This window comes from Narcine bancroftii, chromosome 1 (genome assembly GCF_036971445.1).
Source record: "Narcine bancroftii isolate sNarBan1 chromosome 1, sNarBan1.hap1, whole genome shotgun sequence".
Taxonomy (NCBI): domain Eukaryota; kingdom Metazoa; phylum Chordata; class Chondrichthyes; order Torpediniformes; family Narcinidae; genus Narcine; species Narcine bancroftii.
Genome location: NC_091469.1, coordinates 279,518,173 through 279,543,608, shown reverse-complemented (window position 1 = coordinate 279,543,608; position 25,436 = coordinate 279,518,173). Strand labels below are relative to the sequence as shown.

The window sequence follows — 25,436 nt, the reverse complement described above, 5'->3', positions numbered from 1 at the left end:
TTCCCCCCCCCCCCCCCCCCCCCCCCCCCCCCAACAAGTAAAAGGTCAAGGCTGGTGGCCACCCTCCTGGAAAGATGTTTGGAAAAGGCGGAATTCTCTTTCGCATCCAACACTGGCACATTCCGGGCTGGGGGGGAGGCGGCGCCTCCGCGCTGAGGTTCAACTGGGTGGGGGCGCCGATGGGTGACCGACGCATCCTAGGCATCGGGCTCTCGGCGCCGCTCCCTCCCCCAGCCGTCGGGCTCGGCGTTTCCCTGCCCCCTGTGTGGGCAGCGCGGAATGTCTCGGTGCGATGTAAAAACCGAGGCAGAACTGGCGTTCGGGATCTTGTTTTCCGCTCAATTTTTAAAAAAAGGTCGATTGCAGTCGAATACGGGCAGATTTGGGCGCAACATAGAGAAATACGTTTAAATGCAAATTATTTTTGCAGCTCGGAAAGAGGCTAATAAATCTTTAGTTTGGCGAGCTAAATACAAAGGGGTTGAGAGGATGACGGGCGATCTCTGATGTGTTAAAATGCAAACATAACACACAATAAAATCGAATGATCCGCTAAACAAGCCCTTCGGCCCAACTCGACCATGCCAACCTGAGCTAGTCCTAATTTTCTGCTCGTGGGTCGCCCCTCTCTGAACCTCTCCTACCTGGGTACCTGTCTAGTTGTAATTGTACACACTTCTCCCACCTCCTTTGGGAGCAGGTTCCATAATAACTCGCCCTTGTGTGAATTCGTTAGGTCTCGCCTCCCTTTTAATTCTTTCCCTTCATATTTCCTTCTAACCTTCGACTCTCCTATCCTGGGAAGAAGACCTGGTCTGTGCCCCTCGTGATTTTTGCATCCCCTCAGCCTCCAACATTCCAGAGGAAAAAAGTCACGGACTCTCCTCAGAGCTCAAGCACTCCAGTTCCGATAACTTGTGAATCTTGACTGTACTCTTTCCAACTTAATGTCAACTTCCTGGAGCTAGACACCAAAACTGCACACAATACTCCCAAGTATGTTCTCAACAACGTCTTGTACAGCTGTAACGTAACATTCAAGCTCCTGTATTCAGGGTCAGAAACTGATCTTCCAAGTGAGACAGAGTTGAACATTTACCTAGTCTACTGCATTCAGGCCTGGATTAACCATTTAAGCAAAAGATGCATGTGTGTAGGGCATCAAAGGAAGGGGGCACCAAAGAAAGGGGGCACCAGAGTTTTTTCTCCAGTGCCGGATTTACCAGGGTGCATCTGAACTAGGGCCCCACAATAAATTTAAAAAAAAATGTGTGTGTGTATGTATGTGTGGCTTGGCTTCGCGGATGAAGATTTATGGAGGGGGTAAAAAGTCCACGTCAGCTGCAGGCTCGTTTGTGGCTGACAAGTCCGATGCGGGACAGGCAGACACGGTTGCAGCGGTTGCAGGGGAAAATTGGTTGGTTGGGGTTGGGTGTTGGGTTTTTCCTCCTTTGCCTTTTGTCAGTGAGGTGGGCTCTGCGGTCTTCTTCAAAGGAGGTTGCTGCCCGCCAAACTGTGAGGCGCCAAGATGCACGGTTTGAGGCGTTATCAGCCCACTGGCGGTGGTCAATGTGGCAGGCACCAAGAGATTTCTTTAGGCAGTCCTTGTACCTTTTCTTTGGTGCACCTCTGTCACGGTGGCCGGTGGAGAGCTCGCCATATAACACGATCTTGGGAAGGCGATGGTCCTCCATTCTGGAGACGTGACCCATCCAGCGCAGCTGGATCTTCAGCAGCGTGGACTCGATGCTGTCGACCTCTGCCATCTCGAGTACTTCGACGTTAGGGATGAAAGCGCTCCAATGGATGTTGAGGATGGAGCGGAGACAACGCTGGTGGAAGCGTTCTAGGAGCCGTAGGTGGTGCCGGTAGAGGACCCATGATTCGGAGCCGAACAGGAGTGTGGGTATGACAACGGCTCTGTATACGCTTATCTTTGTGAGGTTTTTCAGTTGGTTGTTTTTCCAGACTCTTTTGTGTAGTCTTCCAAAGGCGCTATTTGCCTTGGCGAGTCTGTTGTCTATCTCATTGTCGATCCTTGCATCTGATGAAATGGTGCAGCCGAGATAGGTAAACTGGTTGACCGTTTTGAGTTTTGTGTGCCCGATGGAGATATAATATATATATATATATATTAAAAAGGCAAATTATATGTTGGCCTTCATATCAAGAGGGTTTGAGTATAGGAACAAGGATACCTTACTGCAGCTGTACAGGGCCTTGGTGAGACCACACCTGGAGTATTGTGTGCAGTTTTGGTCACCTTATCTAAGGAAGGATGCTCTTGCAATGGAGGGAGTGCAGAGGCGATTCACCAGGCTGATACCTGGAATGGCAGGAATGACTTATGAGGAAAGATTACGCAAATTGGGATTGTACTCGCTGGAGTTTAGAAGATTGAGAGGGGATCTCATAGAGACATATAAAATTCTGGCAGGACTGGACAGAATGGATGCAGATGGGATGTTTCCAATGATGGGAAAATCCAGAACCTGGGGCCATGGTTTGAGGATAATAGGCAAACCATTTAGGACTGAGATGAGGAGGAATTTCTTGACCCAGAGGGTGGTGAATCTGTGGAATTCATTGCCACAGAGGGCAGTAGAGGCAGGCTCATTAAATCTACTTAAGAGGGAATTAGATCTATTTCTTCAGTATAAGGGTATTAAAGGTTACGGAGAGAAGGCGTGGACGGGATACTGAACTTTAAGATCAGCCATGATCTCGTTGAATGGCGGAGCAGGCTCAAAGGGTCGAATGACCTACTCCTGCTCCTATCTTCTATGTTTCACACACACACACACACACACACACACACACACACACACACACACACACACACACACACACACACACACACACACACGTTATATGTAATATAGTTGTGGGGTCTGGTCTGGAAGAAAACTGAATTTTTAATCTGTTATTTCATGTTCAGCACTTATTGAGTCTTAATGTCTTGTCAGTTGGACAAAATGGAAGGGTCGAGCTATAAGTCTACACAGGCAAGGCCCCTCAACTCTTTCTCCACTACGTTAATGTCTACTTTGGTGCTGCATCATGTACCAATGATGAACTCATTGACTTCATCCACTTTGTGGCCAACTTCTACCCTGACCTCAATTCACTTGGACCATCTCTAGCAACATTCTCCCTTTCCTTGATCTCTCTGCCCCCATCTCAACTATCAACAGCAAACCCACCAACTCACACAGCTATCTTGATGACACCTCTTTCCACCCTACGGTAAGGTTTTCATTCCATTCTCTCAATTTCTCCATTGCATCTGCATCCAGAAGGAGGACTTCCATTCCAGATCATCAGAGATGTCCTCCTTCATTAAACAATGTGGCTTTCTCTCTACCACCATTGACTTGGCATTTAACTGCATATCTTTCATTATCTGCACATCTGCCCTGGCCCCCTCAGCCCCCACGCACAATAAAGACAGGATTCCACCAGCATCCGCATCCAACACATCCTCCTCAGCTATTTCCGCCACCTACTTCACTAGACATATATTCCCCTCTCCACCTTCTGCTGGGACTGTTCCCTCCGTAACTTTCTTGTCCACTCCTTCCTCCCCACCAATCATCCCCTTGTTACCTACCCCTGTGACCACAGGTGATGCTCCTCTTGTGCCCACACTACCTCCCTCACCACCATTCGAGGCCCCAACAGTCCTTCAAAATGAAGCAACATTTCCCTTGTGCATCTGCAGGGGTCATCTAGTACATCCGATGCTCCCGCTGTGGTCTCCTCTACATTGGAGAGACTAGTCGCAGACTGGGAGATCATTTTGTTGAGCACTTCGGCTCTCTCCATTGCAATAGTGTGAATCTCGCAGTGACAATCCATTTCAATTCTCCATCCCATTCCTTTGCTGACATGACTGTCCATGGTCCAGTGCACTGTTCTCAGCCATTTTAGTTCTTCTCCCCCTTCCCTGACAGACCTGTCTGTCCTTGTCCCTTGCCAGGATGAGGCCAAATATTAACTTGAAGAACAGCATTTCATATTCTGCTGGGATAGCCAACAGCATTGAATTTTCTAATTTCAGGTAACCCTCACCCCAGATCCAATTCCGCTGTCCTTTATCTGTTCTAATTTTCCTAACCCATTCCAGTACTTGTTGAATCTGTATCGGTTTGACTCATGCAGGGAGCTTTTATAGTTGTAGAAATCAGTACTGACTACCTTGTTGATTGGCTGGACTCTTACAGTGAGGTTCTAACATCCTGGGCAGCACCACAGCATCTTCAGTGTGTGGATATCAGGACTTAATAGGCAAGGGCAGCACCTACTACCCATCTCCAATTGTCCACGCAAAGTTGGAAATGAGCTATCTTCTTAAACTGCTGGAACATTTCTGGTGAAAATGTTTCCATAGACTTACAACACAGAACAGTTCAGCCCAATAACAGGTCCATTGGCTCACATGTCTCTACCAAACGATGTCTAAATCAAACTAAAAATCCATCCCCTTCATCCAGAAGCATCTTAAATGGTATCATTGTACCTGCTTCCACCACTACACCTGACAGCCTACTCCAGGCACCTACCACTCTCCATGTAAAATAATTGCCCCACACATCTCCCTTAAATTTCTTACCCTCACCTTAAATGCATATCCTCTGGTGTGTGACACTTTTGCCCTGGAGAAACAATTCTGACACTTCACCCTATCAATGCCTCTCAAGATTTTATTCACCTCATCAGGTCGTCCCTTAGCCTTCAATACTCCAGAGAAACCAACCCAAGTCCAATCTCTCCCCATAACATACAGTGGACTATCTAAGCCGGAAAGTATCCTGGTAACCCTCATCTTCTCCCTTTCCAGTCTTCATATCCTTACTGTAATGGGGGTGACCAGAATTGCACACAGTATTCCAAGTGTAGCCTAAGTTTAGTTTTGTATAGCTGCTTCGTGATAGTCTTACTTCTTTACTCAATGCCCACCCAATGAAGCTTTCTTTACCACCCTATCTATTTTCATGACTATTTTCAATGAGTTATGGTCCTGGAGCCCTGCCATTAATTGTATATACTCCCTTTAAATCTGACCCCAAAGTGCCAGTTCTCTACCCATATCTTACCTATATCTTGTATTTTTTGATAACCCTCTACATTGTCCATAACTCTACAAATCTTTGATCATCTGCAAACTTACTTGCCCACCCACCTACTTTTCCAACCAAGTCATTCACGTACACTAAAAACAACAAGGAGTCTTACACTGATTCCTGTAGAACACCACTGTTCATGGGCCTCTCACCCGAATTACAACCTTCCACCACTCTCCTGTCTTTAATGAGCTGGCATGTTTTGTTTTCAAATTAGCTACTCACAATGGATCCCATGCATCTTCACCTTCCTTATCAGCCTACCATGAGGGACCTTGTCAAATGCCTTATTAAAGTCCACGTAGACAATATTTACTCTCTTGCCCTCATCAACCATCTTTGGCACCTCCTCAAAAAAAAACCAATAAAACTGGTAACACATGGCCTGCCCCTCAAAATGCCATGCTTAATATGATTTTGACTTTCCAAATGTGCATACATTCTATCCCCAAGTATACTTTCCAATAGTTTCCCTGCCACGAATGTACGGGTTACTGGCCATTAATTTTCCAGATTGTTTTTTCCCCTCTTTGAATAAAGATGCAACATCATCCACTCTCCAGTCCTCTGGGATCTCTCTGTTGTTGGTGAGGTTTCAAAGATCTTTGTCAAAGCCCAGCAATCTCTTCAATAATCGGGGATACATCTCATCAGGCCCAGAGCTGCTGAATGATGATCAAAAGATGCAATACTACCTCTTCTTGAATTCTCCACATTATGCTCCTTATCACTAACTGTGTCCTTCTCTTTGGTAAACCCTGATGTACATTACTCAATTAGTATCTCACCTCCTTCCTCTGACACCAAGCATAAATTCCCTCGTTTGTCCTTGAGTGATCCTATCGTGAGTTACACTCATTTTTTAATGCAAGTATAAAATGGTGAATTCCTTGGGATTTCCTTTCATCCTGCTCAGCAAGGACATCTCATGGCCTCTTCTGGCCCCTAATAGCCTGCTTGAGCTCTTTCTTGCTTGCAGTCTTTATATTCTTCTCGGTCCCTGTCTGATTATAGGTTTCTGACTATTACATTATGCCTCCTTTTTTAAATTTTTAAACATTTTTCCCGCTATGAACCATATTGACCAAAATACCCTCTTGAATATACACAGTGTCATTTTCTCCCCTTTTTTCCCCCTCCCTTCCCTCCCTCCTTCCCACCCCCTCCCCATCCACTAAACGTTCAACATATACAATACATTAAACCCATTAAACAATGTCATCACACAATGAAATAAACAAGAAATTTGTGTCTTCTACTTTTACACACTGGGTCAGTTCATTTCATCTTCTCATTCTATCATTTTAGGTGGTGGAGGTCCACGGTAGGACTTCTCTGTTGTGTTCCATGTACGGTTCCCAAATTTGTTCGAATACTGTGATGTAATTTTTTTAATTATATGTTATTTTTTTCCAACGGAATATATTTATTCATTTCTATGTACCATTGCTGTACTCTCAGGTTCTCTTCTGATTTCCAGGTTGACATTATACATTTTTTTGCTACAGCTAAGGCTATCATAATAAATCTTTTTTGTGCTTCATCCAAATCGAGGCCAAGTTCTTTACTTCTTATATTACTTAGAAGAAAGATATCTGGATTTTTTGGTATGTTATTTTTTGTGATTTTATTTAATACCTGATTTAGATCTTCCCAAAACTTTTCCACTTTCTCACGTGCCCATATTTCATGTACTGTTGTTCCCGTTTCCTTCTTACAGCGAAAACATCTATCTGATACTGTTGGGTCCCATTTATTTAACTTTTGGCTGCATGGTGTATAGCCTGTAACCAATTATATTGTATCATGCGTAACCTCGTGTTTATTGTATTTCTCATAGTTCCGGAGCATAGCTGTTCCCATGTTTCATTCTTTATCTTTATGTTTAGATCTTGTTCCCACTTTTGTTTGGGTTTACAGCTTATTTCATCGTTCTCTTTCTCTTGCAGTTTGATGTACATGTTTGTTATAAATCTTTTAATTATCATTGTGTCTGTAATCACATATTCAAAGCTGCTTCCTTCTGGTAACCTCAGTCTGTTTCCCAATTTGTCCTTCAAATAGGTTTTCATTTGGTGACATGCAAACATTGTACTGTGAGTTATACCATATTTGTACTTCATTTGTTCAAAAGATAAATTATTTCCCAAAAATCAGTTTTCTATTTTGATCCATTTTTTCTCCCATTCTCTAAAGGAAAGGTTATCTATTGTTGTGAAAGGGACCTCCTTTTTCTTCTTGACTACGTTCATGACCTCTCGTCAACCAAGGTTCCTCACCTTACCAGCCCTGTCCTTCCTCCTCTCTGGAACATGTTGATCCTGAACTGTCATGAGATAGTCATTAAACAATTCCCACATGTCATTTGTGGGCTTGCCTGATAACAGCTGCTCTGAGCTAACTCCCCCTAGTTCCTGTCTAATCATAACATAATTAACCCTCTAATCTAGAACTTCTCTATGAAACCCATGCTTATTCTTGCCCATAACAATTTTGAAAGTTAAGGAAGACTGATCACTACTCTCAAAATGTTCCCCCACTGAAACTCACTGGGCTCATTTGCTAATACAAAGTCTCGTATGGCCTTCTTCCTGGGCTATCTACATGCTACTTCAAGAAACTCTGTTGGGTGCATGTAACATATTCTGCCAATCTGGCAGTACAGCATCCCAATCAAACTTTAGGAAAATTAGTCTCCCTCTACAACAACCCTGTTACTTTTGCAACTTTCTGCAATCTATCTACACATCTGTTCCTCCACCTCCTGATGGCTATTGGGAGGCCAGCCTAATTTCATCATTCTTATTCAAGGATAACTCCTGGCTCATGGACAAGGATTTTGACGCAGCCACTAACCTTTTGGTGATTGAGGTCAGGGGTTTGGAAAGTGTTGCTGTGTTGTCTTGCCAAGTAACTGAACTGCATTTTGAAGGCAGTCATGATGGAAAGAGTGCATGTTTAGGGTGATGGATGGGTCGTCAATCAAGCAGCTGGTTTATTAAGATTGGTGTTGAGTTGCTTGAGTAATGTTAAGGCTACACCCACACAGCTTTAAGCCTTGTAGACAGTAGAAAGACTGGAGAGTCAGGAGGTGAATAACACATCTCTAGCCTTCTCTTTTATTTATGTGGTTGGTCCAGTAAGGTTTCTGTCAATGTTAACACCCAGGATATTTATGGTGGGGAACTCAACACTGGATATCAGAAGAAGGTGATTAGACTGTTATTGCCGAGTACTTGTTGGAATTGTATAAAATCACCAGTGTTAGTAAGATCACATGATTGTTTCAATTGTCGTGAAGTATTTAGAATTTGCTCCAAGAGCAAATTCTAAGTACTTCATTCCCACTTGGTGGACTGAGGTCTTCTCTGGTTTTTCAGCTGTCCCAGGACATCACAGATGGGGTGAGGTGTGTGCATGTTTGGATTTCCCATGAGTTGCATTTGTCCAGAATATGATAGATGGTTCTTTACCGTCTGTCAGTCTTTGTGAAACTAAATATTTTTCATTATGTTGAGTGCATCCATTTCTTCTGCAGTGGCCTTGACCAATGTAAAGAATCATTACTTGGAGAATGAGTCAACTTGTTCTCCGGGCAACTAAAACCCAGAGGGAGTCATCATCTCCAGGACAGACACTGAGTAAAGGTGGGTGGGTAGGGAGAAACATTTATTTCATTATTGAGTAGTTAAAATAAAATCTGTTGTATGGAAATTGGTGATGTGAACATCTGGAGTTGGAATGACATGGGAAGGATGACATGTACACAATCAGAATGTTTCCCTGAAGGACTGTTCAATGTGTGTGGAAGCCACAGCCTTCAGGAAATAGCAAGGAGTAGGAGTAGTCAGTGTTGGCTAAATCATGACTGAATAATTCCAGACCTTCCCTCAGTAATAAAGATTAGAAATATTTCCCACCCACTCACCTCAGTTTCCACCAGACAGCTTGAAGTGCAGAAATGAGAGCAGGAGTAACATCTTTCCCACCTGGCCCTCCTGCAGTTTATCAGTGAACAGTGACTGATGTAGGAACCAGATTAATGTGCAAATTCAGGCTCCACATTGCACACAACACTCGATTGTAACCTCCATATTCCCGAATTTAAAAAAAAAAAACCCTTACTCTTCAGTGTTACAAATGTATGAGCAGCTCGCCAATATTCAGACCATGTAAATGTTGGGACATCGAGCAAACGTTGAATGGCCTCACTCATGATTCAATCCCGCAGACACACAGGCATGTTCTTGTAAACACAAAACCCACTGGTGAGCCATCGGGATCATCCCCAAAACCTCGACTAAATAAATGTCTGATTGAAATGAGCAGGAATTTCAGTGGTCTGGAGTTGGTAGTGATTAGGTCTCATTGCACAATATAATTACTTTAATGGTTAGATTGTCGCAGCTACATAGTTTCCAACTGAAAGTCCGAAAGGAGGGCACGGTAAAGACTGTGATCAGTTTCCTGCGATTCTTTGCAATGCACAAAAGCGGTGGAGAACCTCCACAGGTCAGGCAGTGCCTAGATATAACCAATGTTTTGGGCCTGAGCCCTTCGTCAAGGTATGAGCAGAAAACAGACCGGTGCCTGAATAAAAAGGTGGGGAGGGGGAGGACGAAGGCAGGAGCATAGGCCGACAGGCAAGAGATCCTAGCTGGATAAGGGTGTGAGGACAGAAGACAAAAAAAAAGCTGAGAAATGATAGGAGGAAGGGGTAGCTCCCTGATTGAAGAGGGAAGGGTTGTGGAGCTAGAGGAAAGGAGACAGAGAGAGAGATGGGGAGGGGCCTTAAAGACAGAAGTCGATGTTAGTACCATCTGATTGGAGGGTGCGGAGACAAAATGTTGTGTTGTTTTCCCCCCCCAATTTGTGGGTGGCCTTGGTTTGGTAGTGCACGAGGCCTTGGACAGACAAATCCGTGTGTAAATGTGATATGGAATTGAAATGGTTGGCCAAGCAGAGCGAAGGTGCTCAATGAAATGAAACTATCTCCCAGTTTGCTTTCACTCTCCAATCGTAACATCAGCAGACTTTCCTGTTTAACTCCTGCAATTATTCCCCAAGACTGAAATGTAGCAAAAAAAAGTGCAAGGATGTACAAGAATATAAGAGGTCAGTTGGACTTGGTTGGATTGCTGGCAAAGTTAGCATCTGGTGCTTTGGAGTTTAAGTTTACTGAGCATGAGGGGAAACATGAGTTGCTTGTTGGCCATTGCATTTCTGTTTGGGATAGGTCCAAGTGTTGGAAAACCAAGGATATATAAAGGAAATTCAAAGGTCATGATTTGCTGTGAATTTCAGAACATATAATTGACAATGAACCATATCAAGATCAAGATTCCAGATTCAAATTTTTATAGTAATAAAACAGTATCATGTTACATGAAATTTCTTTTTGCCTACTGTAAGGCAGACAGATTCGCCACTGGCAGGAATTACAATCAGACTTGCAGTCAGACGTGGGGGGGATGGAGGGAGGGAGGGAGAGGGCAGGGGGGGAGGGAGATGGGGGGGCGGGGGGAGGGAGATGGGGGGGGCGGGGGGAGGGAGATGGGGGGGCGGGGGGAGGGAGATGGGGGGGCGGGGGGAGGGAGATGGGGGGGCGGGGGGAGGGAGATGGGGGGGCGGGGGGAGGGAGATGGGGGGGCGGGGGGAGGGAGAGGAGGGGCGGGGGGAGGGGGGGTGGGCTGAACTTCTGACACGGTCAGAGGCACTGGTCCTTCACCCACAGAGCCCCCTCACTGGTCATTGTCCCCGTTGGTCGTCACCTCCTCTTCTCCTTCTCAGACGGGGGGGGGTGGGGTGGGGGGGGGACATGTCTTTCTGCCCTTTGGTGTTCTCTGCCTCCTTCATGGCTGCTGCTGATTTACTAGGCGCCGCCATCTTGGGCACAGACCCACAGTTGCGGGATTTCAAGAAAAAAAAACTCGTCAGCTCCCTCAATGGGCCATTCAAAGCCAGTGCGAAGCCGACGGCTGTTGACTGGGTGGCTGCGCCCCGTGGGAGCGCTGCATCTCCATTCCCTCACACCCCATGGGTCCAAAGAAACACTGAGAGTTGGGTGGTTCACAACAAAGTATCTTCTGATTCAGTTGGTTAATTGTTCAAAGATCAGAGTTATTGTCACATCCAACCCTGAGAATCTTTTTCCTGTGGGTGGGGCAGAATTTACACTTATCAGTTTGGAAAAAGTTATACTCAAAAAAGGATATATATATAAATATATGAGAGAACTGTAAATGAAGAAATAAATGTAAACAAACTGACAGTGCAACACAGAAAAAAAAACATTAATAAATAATATGCAAAGTAAGAGGTCCTTAAATGAGTCTCTGATTAACTGATGGTGAAGGATCCTGCTAGTAACTGATCCTGAACCTAGTGGTTCAAGTCTATACCTCTTTTCTAATGGCAGCATGTCCTGCGTGGCGTGGATCCTTGATGAGTGCTGCTGCTCTCTGACGGTAGCGTTGCACATAGATTTTCACAATGGTGGGAAGAACTTTTCCTGTAATATACTGGGTAATAGAAACATAGAAAATAGGTGTAGGAGTAGGCCATTTGGCCCTTCAAGCCTACACCGCCATTCATTTTGATCACGGCTGACCCTGTTCCAGCTCTCTCTCTCTCCATACCCCCTGATCCCCCTAGTCACAAGTACTAAATCTAACTGTCTCTTCAATATAGCTATGGAACTGGCCTCAATCACTTCCTGTGGCAGAGAATTCCATAAATTCACCACCCTCTGAGTGAAAAAATTCTTCCTCATCTCAGTCCTAAAGGACTTCCCCTTTATCCTTAAACTGTGACCCCTGGTTCTAGACTTGCTCAACATTAGGAACAATCTTCCTGCATCTAGCCTGACAAATCCTTAAGAATTTTGAATGCTTCTATTAAATCTCCTCTTAATTGTCTAAACTCCAACGAGTACAAGCCCAGTTGTTCTCGCCTTATACAACTGCATCAATACCTCTCTGCTCCTGTACTCGAATCCTCTTGATATGAACGCCAATATACCATTCGCCTTTTTTACTGCTTGCTGCACCTGCCTGCCCACTTTTAATGACTGATGCACAGTGACTCCCAGGTCTCTTTGCAGCTCTCCTTTTCCTAATTGGATACCATTAAGATAGTACTCAGCCCTCCCATTCTTTCCTCCAAAGTGGATAACCACACACTTATCCACATTATATTGCATCTGCCATGCACTTGCCCACTCACCCAACCTGTCCAAGTCACCCTGTACACTCTTAACAGCCTCTACGCAGCTTACCATCCCACCCAGCTTCGTGTCATCTGCAAACTTGGAAATGCTGTTTTCCATTTCCTCATCTAAATCATTAATATATATCGTAAATAACTGGGGTCCGAGCACTGAGCCTTGTGGTACCCCACTAGTAACTGACTGCCATTCTGAAAAGTACCCGTTTATTCCTACTCTTTGCTTCCTATCTGTCAACCAATTCTCTATCCTCCTCAATACCATATCCCCTATACCGTGTGCCTTAAGTTTGTATAGTAATCTCCTGTGTAGGACCTTATCAAAAGCCTTCTGAAAATCCAGGTAAACCACATCCACTGGTTCTCCCCTATCCACTCTATTAGTTACATCCTCAAAAAATTCAATAAGATTATTCAGACACGATTTTCCCTTCATAAAACCATGCTGGTTCTCACCAATGAATTCACCACTTTCCAGATGTGCCACAATCACATCTTTAATGACTGACTCTAACATTTTCCCCACTACCGAAGTCAAGCTATAATTCCCTGATTTCTCTTTCCCTCCCTTTTTAAAAAGTGGAGTTACATTAGCCACCCTCCAGTCCTCGGGAACTACTCCAGAATCTAAAGAGTTTTGAAAAATTATCAACAATGCATCCACTATTTCATGGGCTACTTCCTTTAGCACTCTGGGATGCAGACCATCTGGCCCTGGGGACTTGTCTGCCTTTAATCCCTTCAATTTATCCAACACAACCTCATAACTTACACTTATTTTCCCCAGTCCTTCCGTCACATTAGCCCCATGGTCCCCTATTATTTCCTGAAGATTATTCATATCTTCCCTAGTGAAGACCGAACTAAAGTAATTATTTAATTGGTCTGCCATGTCCTTGTTCCCCATGACCAATTCACCTGTTTCTGACTGCAAGGGTCCCACATTTGTCTTTACTAGTCTCTTTCTCTTTACATATCTATAAAAACTTTTGCAGTCATTTTTTATGTTCCCTGCCAACTTTCTCTCATAATCTCTTTTGCCTTTCCTGATTAATCCCTTTGTTTTCCTCTGTAGAACTCTGAATTTCTTCCAATCCTCGGCAAAAGCTTGCTACAGTTTCGGAGGTCTCATCTGCAAAGGGTTTTCCTCGCAACAGCTTTATCAGCAAGCTGCTTCCTCGGGGGAAAGAAACGGCACAATTCTGCTTTGTGATTACTGATGTGCTATAAAAAGATGAGGCATTTCTACTGTATCTTTGACAATCTCTGCAATGGTATATGGAGCTATTACATTTTTTACTATTGCGGTAGATTTCAGATTTTCTTTCAGAATGTGGATAGGGTTTTTCCACTGATAGTGGGGGAGATTCAAACAAGAGGGCATGGATTGAAAGTAAAAGGGGAAAAATGTAGGGGAAACATGAGGGGGAATTTCTTCACGCAGAGGACGGTGGATGTATGGAATGAACTTCTGGCAATGATGGAAGAAGCGAGATTGATGTTAATATTGAAGGAAAGGTTGGATTGGTACACGGTTGGGAGGCATGGAGGGTTATGGGCCAAATGCGAGTCAGTGGGGACTAGTTGGGAGAAGATGTTTGGCATGGACAAGTAGGGCTAAACTGGCCTGTTTCTGTGCTGTATATGGTCATATAGAATTTCAGATTGCAGTAGATTTCGTCCTGGCACTTGGAATTTTGGATGCAGATCGACCCCGGCTTCCGATATCTCAAAGTCACGATGATCAGAATCCATTTTGAATAAAGGTAAGTCGGGGTCTATCTGTATCAACGTGGTTGCTATTCCTTCTCTGAAGGAAATGCTTCCATCCAATCAGTGCACGCAGATCGCTTCCCACCACCACCACCCCCCTAAATGCCATCATTTCAGTGCTCCCAGGAAATATGCTTTGATGGACCCAATGCCGATTTATTTAAAAAAAAATAATAAAATGGTGATTTGGAACACCTGCGCAGATTTCCATCACTGGGGAGGGAGAGAGATTGAAGAGGGAGAGAGCGATGGCAATCTGTGCATGCGTTCCAAATCACAACATCGGTTGTGAGGTAATGCTGCTATCCCTAGTAACCTGCCACCACCTCGGCCTCCCAGCAGCACCAGGGACATCGACGAGGCAGAACACTACCTGTATAAGTAGAACCTGACTTGTGGTAATTTCTACTTAGGACATAAGTCCCAGACTGAACCTAATTGTAAGTCGTGGTTGACCTATACTGGGCAGAGCTTTCCACTCAGAGGTATTGGTGCCCCCATTCCATAATGCAACCAGTCAGCACATTCTACTACACATCTTTTGAAGTTTGCCAAGGTTTTCAATGTCATACCAAACCTCCGTAAACCCTGAGGAAGTCGAGGCACTGACATACTTACTTCATGATGACATTAGTATAATGGATCCAGGAAAGGTCCTCCAAGATGGTGACTCCCAGGAATGTAAATTTGCTCACCCTCTCCACCTCTGGGCAACTAAGAACCATTTGTGTTTTGTAATTTAACTCCAACAACAAAGGTGTAAATTTCATGATGAATTCTCTGAAGAATGGACATTTATTTAACAAGGGAAAAGTTGATTTGATGCTTTTTGTGGAGTAGGCAATTATTCATTCAATATCGAAAATGGCAGGAAGTTGGAAATGAAGCACAAGAGATGGATGTTTCCCTTGACTACAAAAGAAACTTATAAGATAACAAATTTCTTGATTGAGAAATGCAGAAGAAGATAAAACAATAGTTGCAGAAGTTGTAATGGCCTTCTACACTGTTCATCATTATCAGTCATTCAGCTCAAATACTGTATGAATTTATTTCTACCGGAAATGTTTCTAATTCCAAAATTGCATCCAAAATTCCAAGTGCCAGGACAAAATCTACCACAATAGTAAAAAATGTAATAGCTCCATATACCATTGCAGAGATTGTCAAAGATACAGTAGAAATGCCTATTTTTTTTTTTACAGCATAGCCACAGATGCAAGTAATTGCAATGCAGAAAAAACTTTTCCCTTTAATCGTGCAGTTGTTTTTCCCCAAGAAAGCAGTATGCTGATAAAGCTGTTGCAAGTAAAACCCTTTGTAGATGAGACCTCCAAAACTGTAGCAAGCTTTTGCCAAGAAACCACTAATGAATTAGGAATTGATGAGAAAAATTGTATAGCTTTTGGTGGAGATAATACAAATACTTTTATTTTTACATACATGTATATATAAACCACATACATCCATCATTTTAATACAGATTGCTACTGACTACAAAATCAAAATGTTTATCCCCTCCCTAACCCCAACCCCCTCAAAAATAATCATTACTTTTGTATGTTAATAACATATGATAACATATTAATGAAAATAAAAGAAGAAAAAAAAGTGATAAAAATGCTGGATGGTACTAAGGCAGGTCAGAGGACTCAACTATCAAATATTGTGTGTGTTATCTGGCGGGGTTGTAGGGGGCGGCAATTAGAAAAGAATAAAACTAACCCATGTTATGTATTATGTATATATGGGCTCCATATTTGTAAATATGTATTATCTTTATTTCTCAAATAATTTTCAATGGAAGAATTATTTCCAAGGAAAAATGTAGCAGATAAATGGAGGATATTTAAAGGAGAAGTTCCGTGAGTGCAGAGTCAATCTGTCCCTGTGAGGATTAAAGGAAAGGTTAGAAACTCTAGGGAGCCTTGGTTTTCAAAAGATATTGGGAACTTGGTTCAGAGGAAGAGGAATGTGTACAACAGGTATAAACAGCAGGGAATGGATGAACTGCTTGAGGAATATAAGGAGTGTGTGTGTGTGTGTATATGTATATAAAAAATTAATCTTAAGAAAGAAATTAGAAAGGCTAAATGGAGATATGAAGCTGCTTTGGCAGGCAAAGTAAAAATAAATCCAAAAGGTTTCTATAGGTACATTAAAAGTAAAGGAATAGTGAGGGATAAAATTGGACCCCTTGAAGATGACGGGGTAGGCTCCGTGAAAAGCCAAAGGAGATGGTGAAATTTTATGTTTTTTTTCTTCAGTATTCACTAAAGAATATTGAGCCAGATGAAGTGAAGAAATATGGTAGAGAGTTCATGGATAATATAAAAATTAATGAGGAGGTAGTGTTGGCTATATTGAAAAAGATCAAGGTGGATATATCTCCATGTCCTGACAAAATATTCCCGAGGACCCTGAGGGAGGTTAGTGAACTAAAAGTGGGGGCATTGACAGAAATATTTAAAATGTCACTGGCCACAGGGAAAGTGCCGGAGGACAGGAGTGTGGTTCATGTTGTTCCACTGTTCAAAATAAGATCCAAAAGTAAACCTGGTAATTATAGGCCTGTAAGTCTGATGTTGGTGGTGGGTAAATTAATGGAAAGTGTTCTTAGAGATGATATATATACAACTATTTGGGAAGACAGGATTTGATTCAGAGTAGTCAGTATGGCTTTGTACATGGTAGATCATGTCTAACAAATGTTATAGAGTTTTTCAAGGAGGTTACTAAAAATGTTGATGGTGGGAAGGTGGTGAATGTTGCCTATTTGGACTTTAGTAAATGCTTTTGATAAGTTCCCCATAAGAGGTTAGTAAGGAAGGTGGAAGCATTAGCTATTAATTATGAAGAGGTGAAATGGATTCAGCAGTGGTTGGATGGGAGATGCCAGAGAGTAGTGGTGGAAAATTATTTGTTGAATTGGAGGCCGGTGTCGAGTGGAGTGCCTCCGGGATCAGTACTGGGTCCACTGCAGTTTGTCATATATATTAATGATTTAGATGATAGGGTGGAAAATTGGATTAATAAATTTGCAGATGATACAAAGGTTGGTGGTGTTGTGGATGGTGAGGAAAATTATCAAAGCTTACAGGGTGATATAGGACCGTTAGAAAAGTGGGCTGAAAGATGGCAGATGGAGTTTAATACTGATAAATGTGAGGTACTACATTTTGGTAGAACTAATCAAAATAGGACATACAAGTTAAATGGTAGACAATTGAGGAGTACAGTGGGACAAAGGGATTTAGGAGTCATGGTACATAATTCTCTGAAAGTTGAATCATGTGGTGTAGAAGGCATTTAGTATGTTGGCTTTCATAAATTAGAGTATAGAATACAGGAGTTGGGATGCTCTGTAGAATTTGTATAAGGCATTGGTGAGGCCAAATTTGGAATATTGTGTGCAGTTTTGGTCGCAGAATTACTGGAAGGATATAAACAGAATAGAGAGAGGGCAGAGGAGATTTATGAAAATGCTTCAGGGGTATCAGGGTTTGAGTTACAGGGAAAGATTGATCTTTATTCCCTGGAGTGTAGAAGGTTGAGGGATAATTTCATAGAGGTATTCAAAATTATAAGGGGGACAGATAGAGTCAATGTGGATAGGGTTTTTCCACTGATAGTGGGGGAGGTTCAAACAAGAGGGCATGGATTGAAAGTAAAAGGGGAAAAATGTAGGGGAAACATGAGGGGGAATTTCTTCACGCAGAGGACGGTGGATGTATGGAATGAACTTCTGGCAATGATGGAAGAAGCGAGATTGATGTTAATATGGAAGGAAAGGTTGGATTGGTACATGGTTGGGAGGCATGGAGGGTTATGGGCCAAATGCGAGTCAGTGGGGACTAGTTGGGAGTAGATGTTTGGCACAAACTAGTAGGGCTAAACTGGCCTGTTTCTTTCTGTGCTGTAAATGGTCATATGGAATGAATTTTTGTATTTCCACATGCAATCTTCTATGCCCAAATAAGGATCTGACTTCTATATTAATGCATTGTATTTTCTTGTCACTGCCAATATTTTCACAAACTTTGTTAAGTAGGTGTAAGGACCAGTTTAGAATTGGTTCCTTCAGCATTCCCTAACAAAACATAAATCTGGATTTTGTGGATATGAAATATTAGTAATTTGTTCCAATGATTCCCCTACTTTTACCCAAAATGGTCTTACTTTTGGATGCATCCATATGGAGTGCAGAAAAGTACCCTCCTCTGTACCACACCAGTTTTATTTTATGCATCTTGAATGGTTTGATTATATATAATTGATGTAAAAAAAATTATACTATACTAATCTGTTTCACACACCAATTGTGTTCGACATTCAGTCTCTACACAAATCCATCCATAATTGCTCAACAATTGTATTATTGAGATCCTGTTCCCATTTCTGTTTTGATTTATAGAGTCCCAGTTTACATCTTGCTCTCTCCAATAAAAGGTACATTGCTGAGGTAAATTTCTGAACTGGTCCTCATTGGGCAAGAGTTTTCACATCACTACATGGCGGTAATAAACTTTCTGGTCTGAGTTTATCTCTTAAGAATCACTTTATTTGAAAATAGCAAAAAAGCATATTTCTGGATGTACCATATTTATCCTTCAGTTGAATGAAAGACATCAACTGGCCTTGTTCATAATAATCTTCTATTAGTTTAATTCCTTTATTTTATCGCAATTTCAAAAATTTGTTGTCTTGGGAAAAAGTATCAAGCTATTCTGGAACAGAGGGATGGATATACAGTGATATATCCCCCTTTGTCCCAATTTCCCCATCTATCTTACCCCAAATATCTATTAAATATTTCAGTAAAGGTGTATCTTTAATTCCTGACATCAATCTTGAATTCCATTTATAAAGAAGTCTTAGTTGACTTCTCTCCAATTTTCTCTGTTTCTATATTAATCCATGTCATACTGGTTTCAATAAATGCAATAAAATGCATTTGAGCTGCTTTACAAATACTATTTTTGGTGGAGGTTTGAGTAAAGGTGTGAACAATATCTATTTGAAGTTGAAGCAAAGCATGAATGATTCTATGGAAGGTGTTGGCTTTCCTTCTTATATTCTGCATAATGCTGCTCAAACCACATCTGATGTCCTTTGTATTGATACTGTTCGAAATGAGCGATTTAAAGGATTTTTGTGATTTTTTTTTGGGGGGGGTGGATTCAGTATTCTTCAGTTCTCTCTCATTCTTAAAAATCCATTGGGTCGCTTTAATAAATGTAGTTGAGAGAATCCTAAGTTTATTTCAGAGAAAAGGTCCTGAAAATTCTTGACGACTTTTTCAATCATCCATTGAGCAAAGCCTACTTACTACTTGTTCACAGCTTTCAATATCTCTATAGCAACAGGATTATGCAAATTGAAAAAAGAACAGTGTTATTGAAGTATTTCATGGCTTAAAGTAACTTGATGACTGCGTAAAAGAAAGAATTGATGAAAAGTTTATCCCTTGAAGTATCTAGGGTTGCCTTAAAAGTGACATCACTTTTGAACAGAAAAAGAAATTCCAACTTGAGATAATTATTATGGCACCTGCCATGACTATATTGTGAAATGGATTTAATCTCTTGAAGAATTCAATACCTTTATGTGGATGTTACTAAATATTCTTCCAGCATGGGGTACAGTCATCATGTGTTTAAAAAGAAAAAAAAAAATGGAATAAAAATTGATGACAATGTTCATTTTTGTCAGTGGACAACATTTTTTTAAAAAAAAAATGTCGTTGATCAAATAATGCAACTTGAAATCAAAGAATGGAAAAGCAAATTATGCCATGGAAGATGGTATTCTGTGCTTCCAACAAATTATATTTGAAGAGAAATTCTGAGTTGATAATTTTATGCCAGTTCATGTTCATCACTCCAGCTCATAATGCTAATGTTGAGTGTGTTTTCTTCCTGATGACTGTTCAATGGACAAAAGAACAAAATAAGTTGGATGTGACCACAGCAGAAGCAGTGTTACAATGTAAATGGAACATTAGACTGTCAGTGCAAGGAATTTTATGAGCACGTTCTGCAAAACAAGGACCTGTTAAGGAGAGCCAAGTCTTCAGTGAAATATAATTATAAGTATTTAAATTACATACCTTTATTTTAATTGGATAAGAAATTAATATTTTGGTAACAGGGTCTTTCTCTCACCTGCATAAAGTTAACATGATTAAATTTTGAATTTTATCCAGATGACTGTGTTACCAGTATTTTCCCATGTACTGCAATAATATTGTAGCTCAATGTACATATGTATATGCAAATTAGAAATAATTTGAATTTAAATTTGATCAGGGTGTCCTGTATCTATTCGGCAAATCTAGCAACCTATGCAAAATGTAAAGTAATTTGAAAAAAAAATCAATATTGTAATCCTTAATTATGTAAAGTTCATTTTAATCAAGTAATTCCTGTAACTTACGAAATTTAAATTCAAACCCCGGTTGCTGGCACCCTAACCACATTGTGGTTACCATGACACTAACCGGTCCATTGTCGTAATTACCTCCCAATCCCCAAGTGTACAGATAAAGCCTTACTAAACACTAATAAAGATAAAGAGTCTAACTAGGCAGGCATCGGGAGGGTCACCCTATGTGACTGGTTCTTCATTCTGGGCACCACCATTTTATTCAAACATAACTTTATTGAAAATTTATCCAAACAGCTCCTGTAATTTCCATATGGGTCAAACCAAAATGTATACAAATAACCTTGAATAAAATCTGGAATGTGCACATTAATCACATGTGAATTGTTTGATTACAAATTTAAAACTGTGCAGCACAGGGGCAAATAAAGCAAACAAAATGGTATTTGCCCCAAACATTATGTAGGGCACTGTTTGATGACACTCAACAGAGTGAGCAGAGAAGTGGTGACCGAACCATTACAAATGCAAGGCCCATTCTATGGTGTACAGGGTACCAGGTCTCATGCAACTGAAATTTGCTTATGCATCTTCTTTTCACTAAGCTGGGTGGTAGTGTGATCTGTGAGGAAGATTCCAAGAAGCAGCAGGGTGACTTGGATAGATTAGGCGAATGTATAGATGCATGGTTGATGTAGACCTTGGTGTTATGGTAAATCAGTTTTTAAAAAAATATTGATATGAGCCCAGAGGACCCATAAACCCAGCAGCAATAGATATTCACCTAGACAAATGGTACACTTAAATAAAAGTTGCTTTTAATTATCTTTAAACATGAAAACAGGATCACACTTTAACTTATCACTATTGACTTAACTAACCTAACTTAACCCCCTTCTCTTTCTAAGCACACATGTGTGCAATGTGTGTGTAAGTTCAGAAAAGTTATTTGGTTCACAGTCCAATCTCACTTCTCATTCCTCCAAGTTCACTGGTTGCAGGCAATTCTTATACTGTGCACAGAATTTAACATTTATAAAGTTCACCAGGCTTTGGTGCTTGAAAGGTAAATGGTTACTGCTCAGGAAGGTTCTTGTCGGTTTTCAGAGAGAGATTTATTGTTCATTGGACACCCACAACTGATTCCTTTTTAATCAGCCACTTCCATGTCTTGTTGATGAAACTCCCCCCCCCCCCCCCCCCCTCAGGGTTCTCCAGATGATAACCTCTTTCTTTCAGGTCATCACAGAGTTCCTTTTTTCTCTTATTTCAAGTGAAACATTAGGCAGCCAGTCCTCTCCTCTTGCATGAAACACAAGAGCTTTGACCAGGCTGAACTAATCCATCTTCTCTCTCTCTCTCTCTCTCTCTCTCTCTCTCTCTCTCTGACAAGTTCTTTTATCTGCTGCCTTTTTGAAAACAACAATCCATTAGTGAAGTCTCTTGGGCACTCTCCAAAGCTTTTGGAAAGGCTCTGGGGCCGACATGTCTAGCATGAGCAGAGCTCCAGTATTTAAATAAAATCTGTTTTAAAGTGTTTTGTATGTGACCTACACTTAAAAAAAAATGCCCCAATTTATTTCCCAAAAACCTATCTATATACAAAACAAACATTATCTGTCACAATATTTCATTTTCATTTTTTTAAAGCCATACATTTATCAACAAAAAAAATAATCAGTGTGCAATTTTGAATTTGTAATCTATGATGCATGGTGGCTATAATCCTTCAACCCTCCCAGCCTCCTCCCTCCTGAAAAAGTAAAGATAAAGAAAGAAAGAATCCCAAAGATAATTAAAGAGGAAAATAGGAAGACATGAAAAAGAAAATAGAGAAGAATTGTCAGGGTATGCTATCCACTCCAGAGGATTGTGACGCAAGGTTCAAGGGGTGAATTGGTCACACAGAAAGTCATGAAGAAAGCAAATGGAATGTTGGCCTTTACAATTAGAGGTTTTGAATGTAGAAGTGGGGAAGTCTCACTGCCCACTTTCAAAAGTGGGTGCAAATGGAAAGTCTGGGCTTAAGTGCTGATAAAGATCTTTCAAGGATTGGGTTTGGTTCCTTGGGAGGCGGCGGTCTGGTTTTTACAAGCAGAGAGAGAGAGAGAGAGAGACTGTTCTGCAGTAGCTTTTGAGGCTGCAACATGGAAAGCTGGTAGGCTTGCTGAAAACTCCCATTTTTGAAGATGGGTTGTGAGTTTGGAGTTCAGCCTATTGAAAACCCTTGTGGTCCTTACAAAAGGAAATGGCTGGTTAGAGTGTTTCTCCTGAAATAAGGGAAATAAGAAGAACTCTGTGGTGACCTGGAAGAAGAGGTTATCATTTGGAAAACCCATGCTGGGGCAAGTTTCTTCGGCAAGAAACTGAAGTGACTGATAGGAGGAAATCCATTTGTGTGTGTCCAATGAGCAACAAATATCTCTCTGAAACCAATTAGAATCTTCCTGAGTAGTAACCATTTAACTTTAAGCACTAGAGCCCGTTGATAATTCATAAATGTTAAATGTGCACAGTAAAAGAATTGCCTGATAGCAGTGAACTTGGAGGGGTGAGAAGTGAATGATTGGATTATTAAAGCAAAAAGCTTTCCTGAACATATACACATTACATACAAGTGTACTTAGAATTAGAAGGAGGTTAAGTTAATAGTAATAAGTTGAAGTTTGATCTGTTTTTAATGTTAATAAAATTAAAAGCAACTTTTGTTTAAGTAATCATTTGTCTTGGTGAATTTCTATTGCTGCTGGGTTTTGGGGTCCCCTGGGCTCGTAGTAGGTGAAACCAGAGGAACAAGGCAAATTATCCAAGATTCTTAGCAGTATCATTAATAGCATGTCACTTGTTCCATTGTTTCTATTTTATCATACATTGTTCAAAAGACCCTTTGATATACATTCCCTGTTAGATTTAAATATACAAATCTGCAGTCCTATCTGGATTTGAGGCATAAATTGGTCAAATTTAGTTTAATTGGATAACGAGTGGACTGGATTATTGTTGAAGCTAAATTTACACATTTGTTTAAAGCAAAATTGGATAATTCCTTCAAGACTTTAAAGCAAATATAAAAGTAAAATGGATAATTAGACCAAGTTGACATGCAGGAAACTACGAGACCATATTTAAACAGTAGATTACACAATTTTTCTTTCCCTGAACAAACTGAAGCCACATTGCTACACTTGCACCTCTCTGAGCACCCACTCAGGTCAAAGGTCTTGAGTGTCATCAACCTGAATTGTTTCCCTTTAATCTGCTGAGTACTTCCAGCATTTGGTTTTTATTTCATAATATCAACATCTGCAATTTTCACTTTTTATCCAAAACATTATCTTTATTGTCATGACATTCCATAGTAGTTGACCAATAAAATGTTTCTTTTTTAAAAAAAGTCACTGTTATAATGCAGAATTAAAAGACTAAACCCACTCCTGGGGTTAACCATTTGTGTAATTCAGTCATTGCTTTGATCTGTTGCTTAAAAGCTGTCTGCTTTTAGCAAGCACCCCTCTTCTATAGCATGTTTGGAAATTTGTACTTTATATACATGCCGTCTATCCAATATGGTACAGAAGGGCCATTCTCGATTCAAGAGTCCTGAGTCAAAACACTGTTTGCCCATTTCTCTCCATGGTTACTGCCTGACTGCCCCTCCAGCTTTTCTTGTTCACTAGAGATTCCAGCATCTGCAATTATTTGCATTGTTAGCCGAATAACTGGGAATGATGAGTTAGAATATAGGATGGAGATCGAGAACCATGTTGGGTAGTTATAGAACAACAAGCTTGCTCTCAATGTCAACAAGACCAAAGAGGTTATTGTGGATTTTAGGAAGAGGAGGAGAAAGGACCCGTCCACATTGATAGAATGGATCTGGAGAGAGTTAGTAGCTTCAAGTGCCTCAGAGTTGTCTAATACATCAAGGAAACCACCAACGCCTATACTTTCTAAGAAGCCCAAGTAGATTTGGCATGTCTGTCGAACTTCTATTGGTGCACTCTCAAAAGTACACTGACTGGTTGCATCATATCTGGTTTAATAATATGAGTGCCCAGGAATGCATTAGGAGGCAAACATAGCCAGGTCCATCACAGGCTCTGACTTCCAGTGCAGACATCTATGTGAGGCACTGCCACAAGGAGGCAGCCGACATCATAAAGGGCCCCCAGTTTGGCATGCAGAGTTTTGCCGCCAGCCTTCCAGACCTCTGGGGGGATTCCATCCATACCTGCTGCTTTGCCACTTTTCAGCTGTTCAATTGCCTTATATGTCTCTTCCCGGGTGAGGACCTCATCCAGCTCTAGCCTTAAGGGCTGTTGAGGGAGCTGGAGCAGGGCGGATTCTTGGACTGGGCGGTTGGCACTGAAAAGTTTTTCAAGCTCTGCTGGGACCAAGGAAAGCTACCTCAGGACCTTCGCGATGCCATCATCATCACCCTGTACAGAAACAAAGGTGAGAAATCAGACTGCTCAAACTACAGGGGAATCACGCTGCTCTCCATTGCAGGCAAAATCTTGGCTAGGATTCTCCTAAATAGAATAATACCTAGTGTCACCGAAAATGTTCTCCCAGAATCACAGTGCGGCTTTCGTGCAAACAGAGGAACTACTGACATGGTCTTTGCCCTCAGACAGCTCCAAGAAAAGTGCAGAGAACAAAACAAAGGACTCTACATCACCTTTCTTGACCTCACCAAAGCCTTCTACACCGTGAGTAGGAAAGGGCTTTGGCAAATACTAGAGCGCCTCGGATGCCCCCCAAAGTTCCTCAACATGGTTATCCAACTGCACAAAAACCAACAAGGTTGGGTCAGATACAGCAATGAGCTCTCTGAACCCTTCTCCATTAACAATGGCGTGAAGCAAGGCTGCGTTCTCGCACCAACCCTCTTTTCAATCTTCTTCAGTATGATGCTGAAACAAGCCATGA

At 41.5% G+C, this 25,436-nt stretch overlaps 1 protein-coding gene across 1 annotated transcript in view; it reads left to right on the top strand.

The window, feature by feature from the left end:
• slc22a18 (solute carrier family 22 member 18) overlaps positions 1 to 25,436 on the top strand; it is a 226,705-nt gene that overhangs the window by 152,735 nt on the left and 48,534 nt on the right. The window lies entirely within an intron of this gene.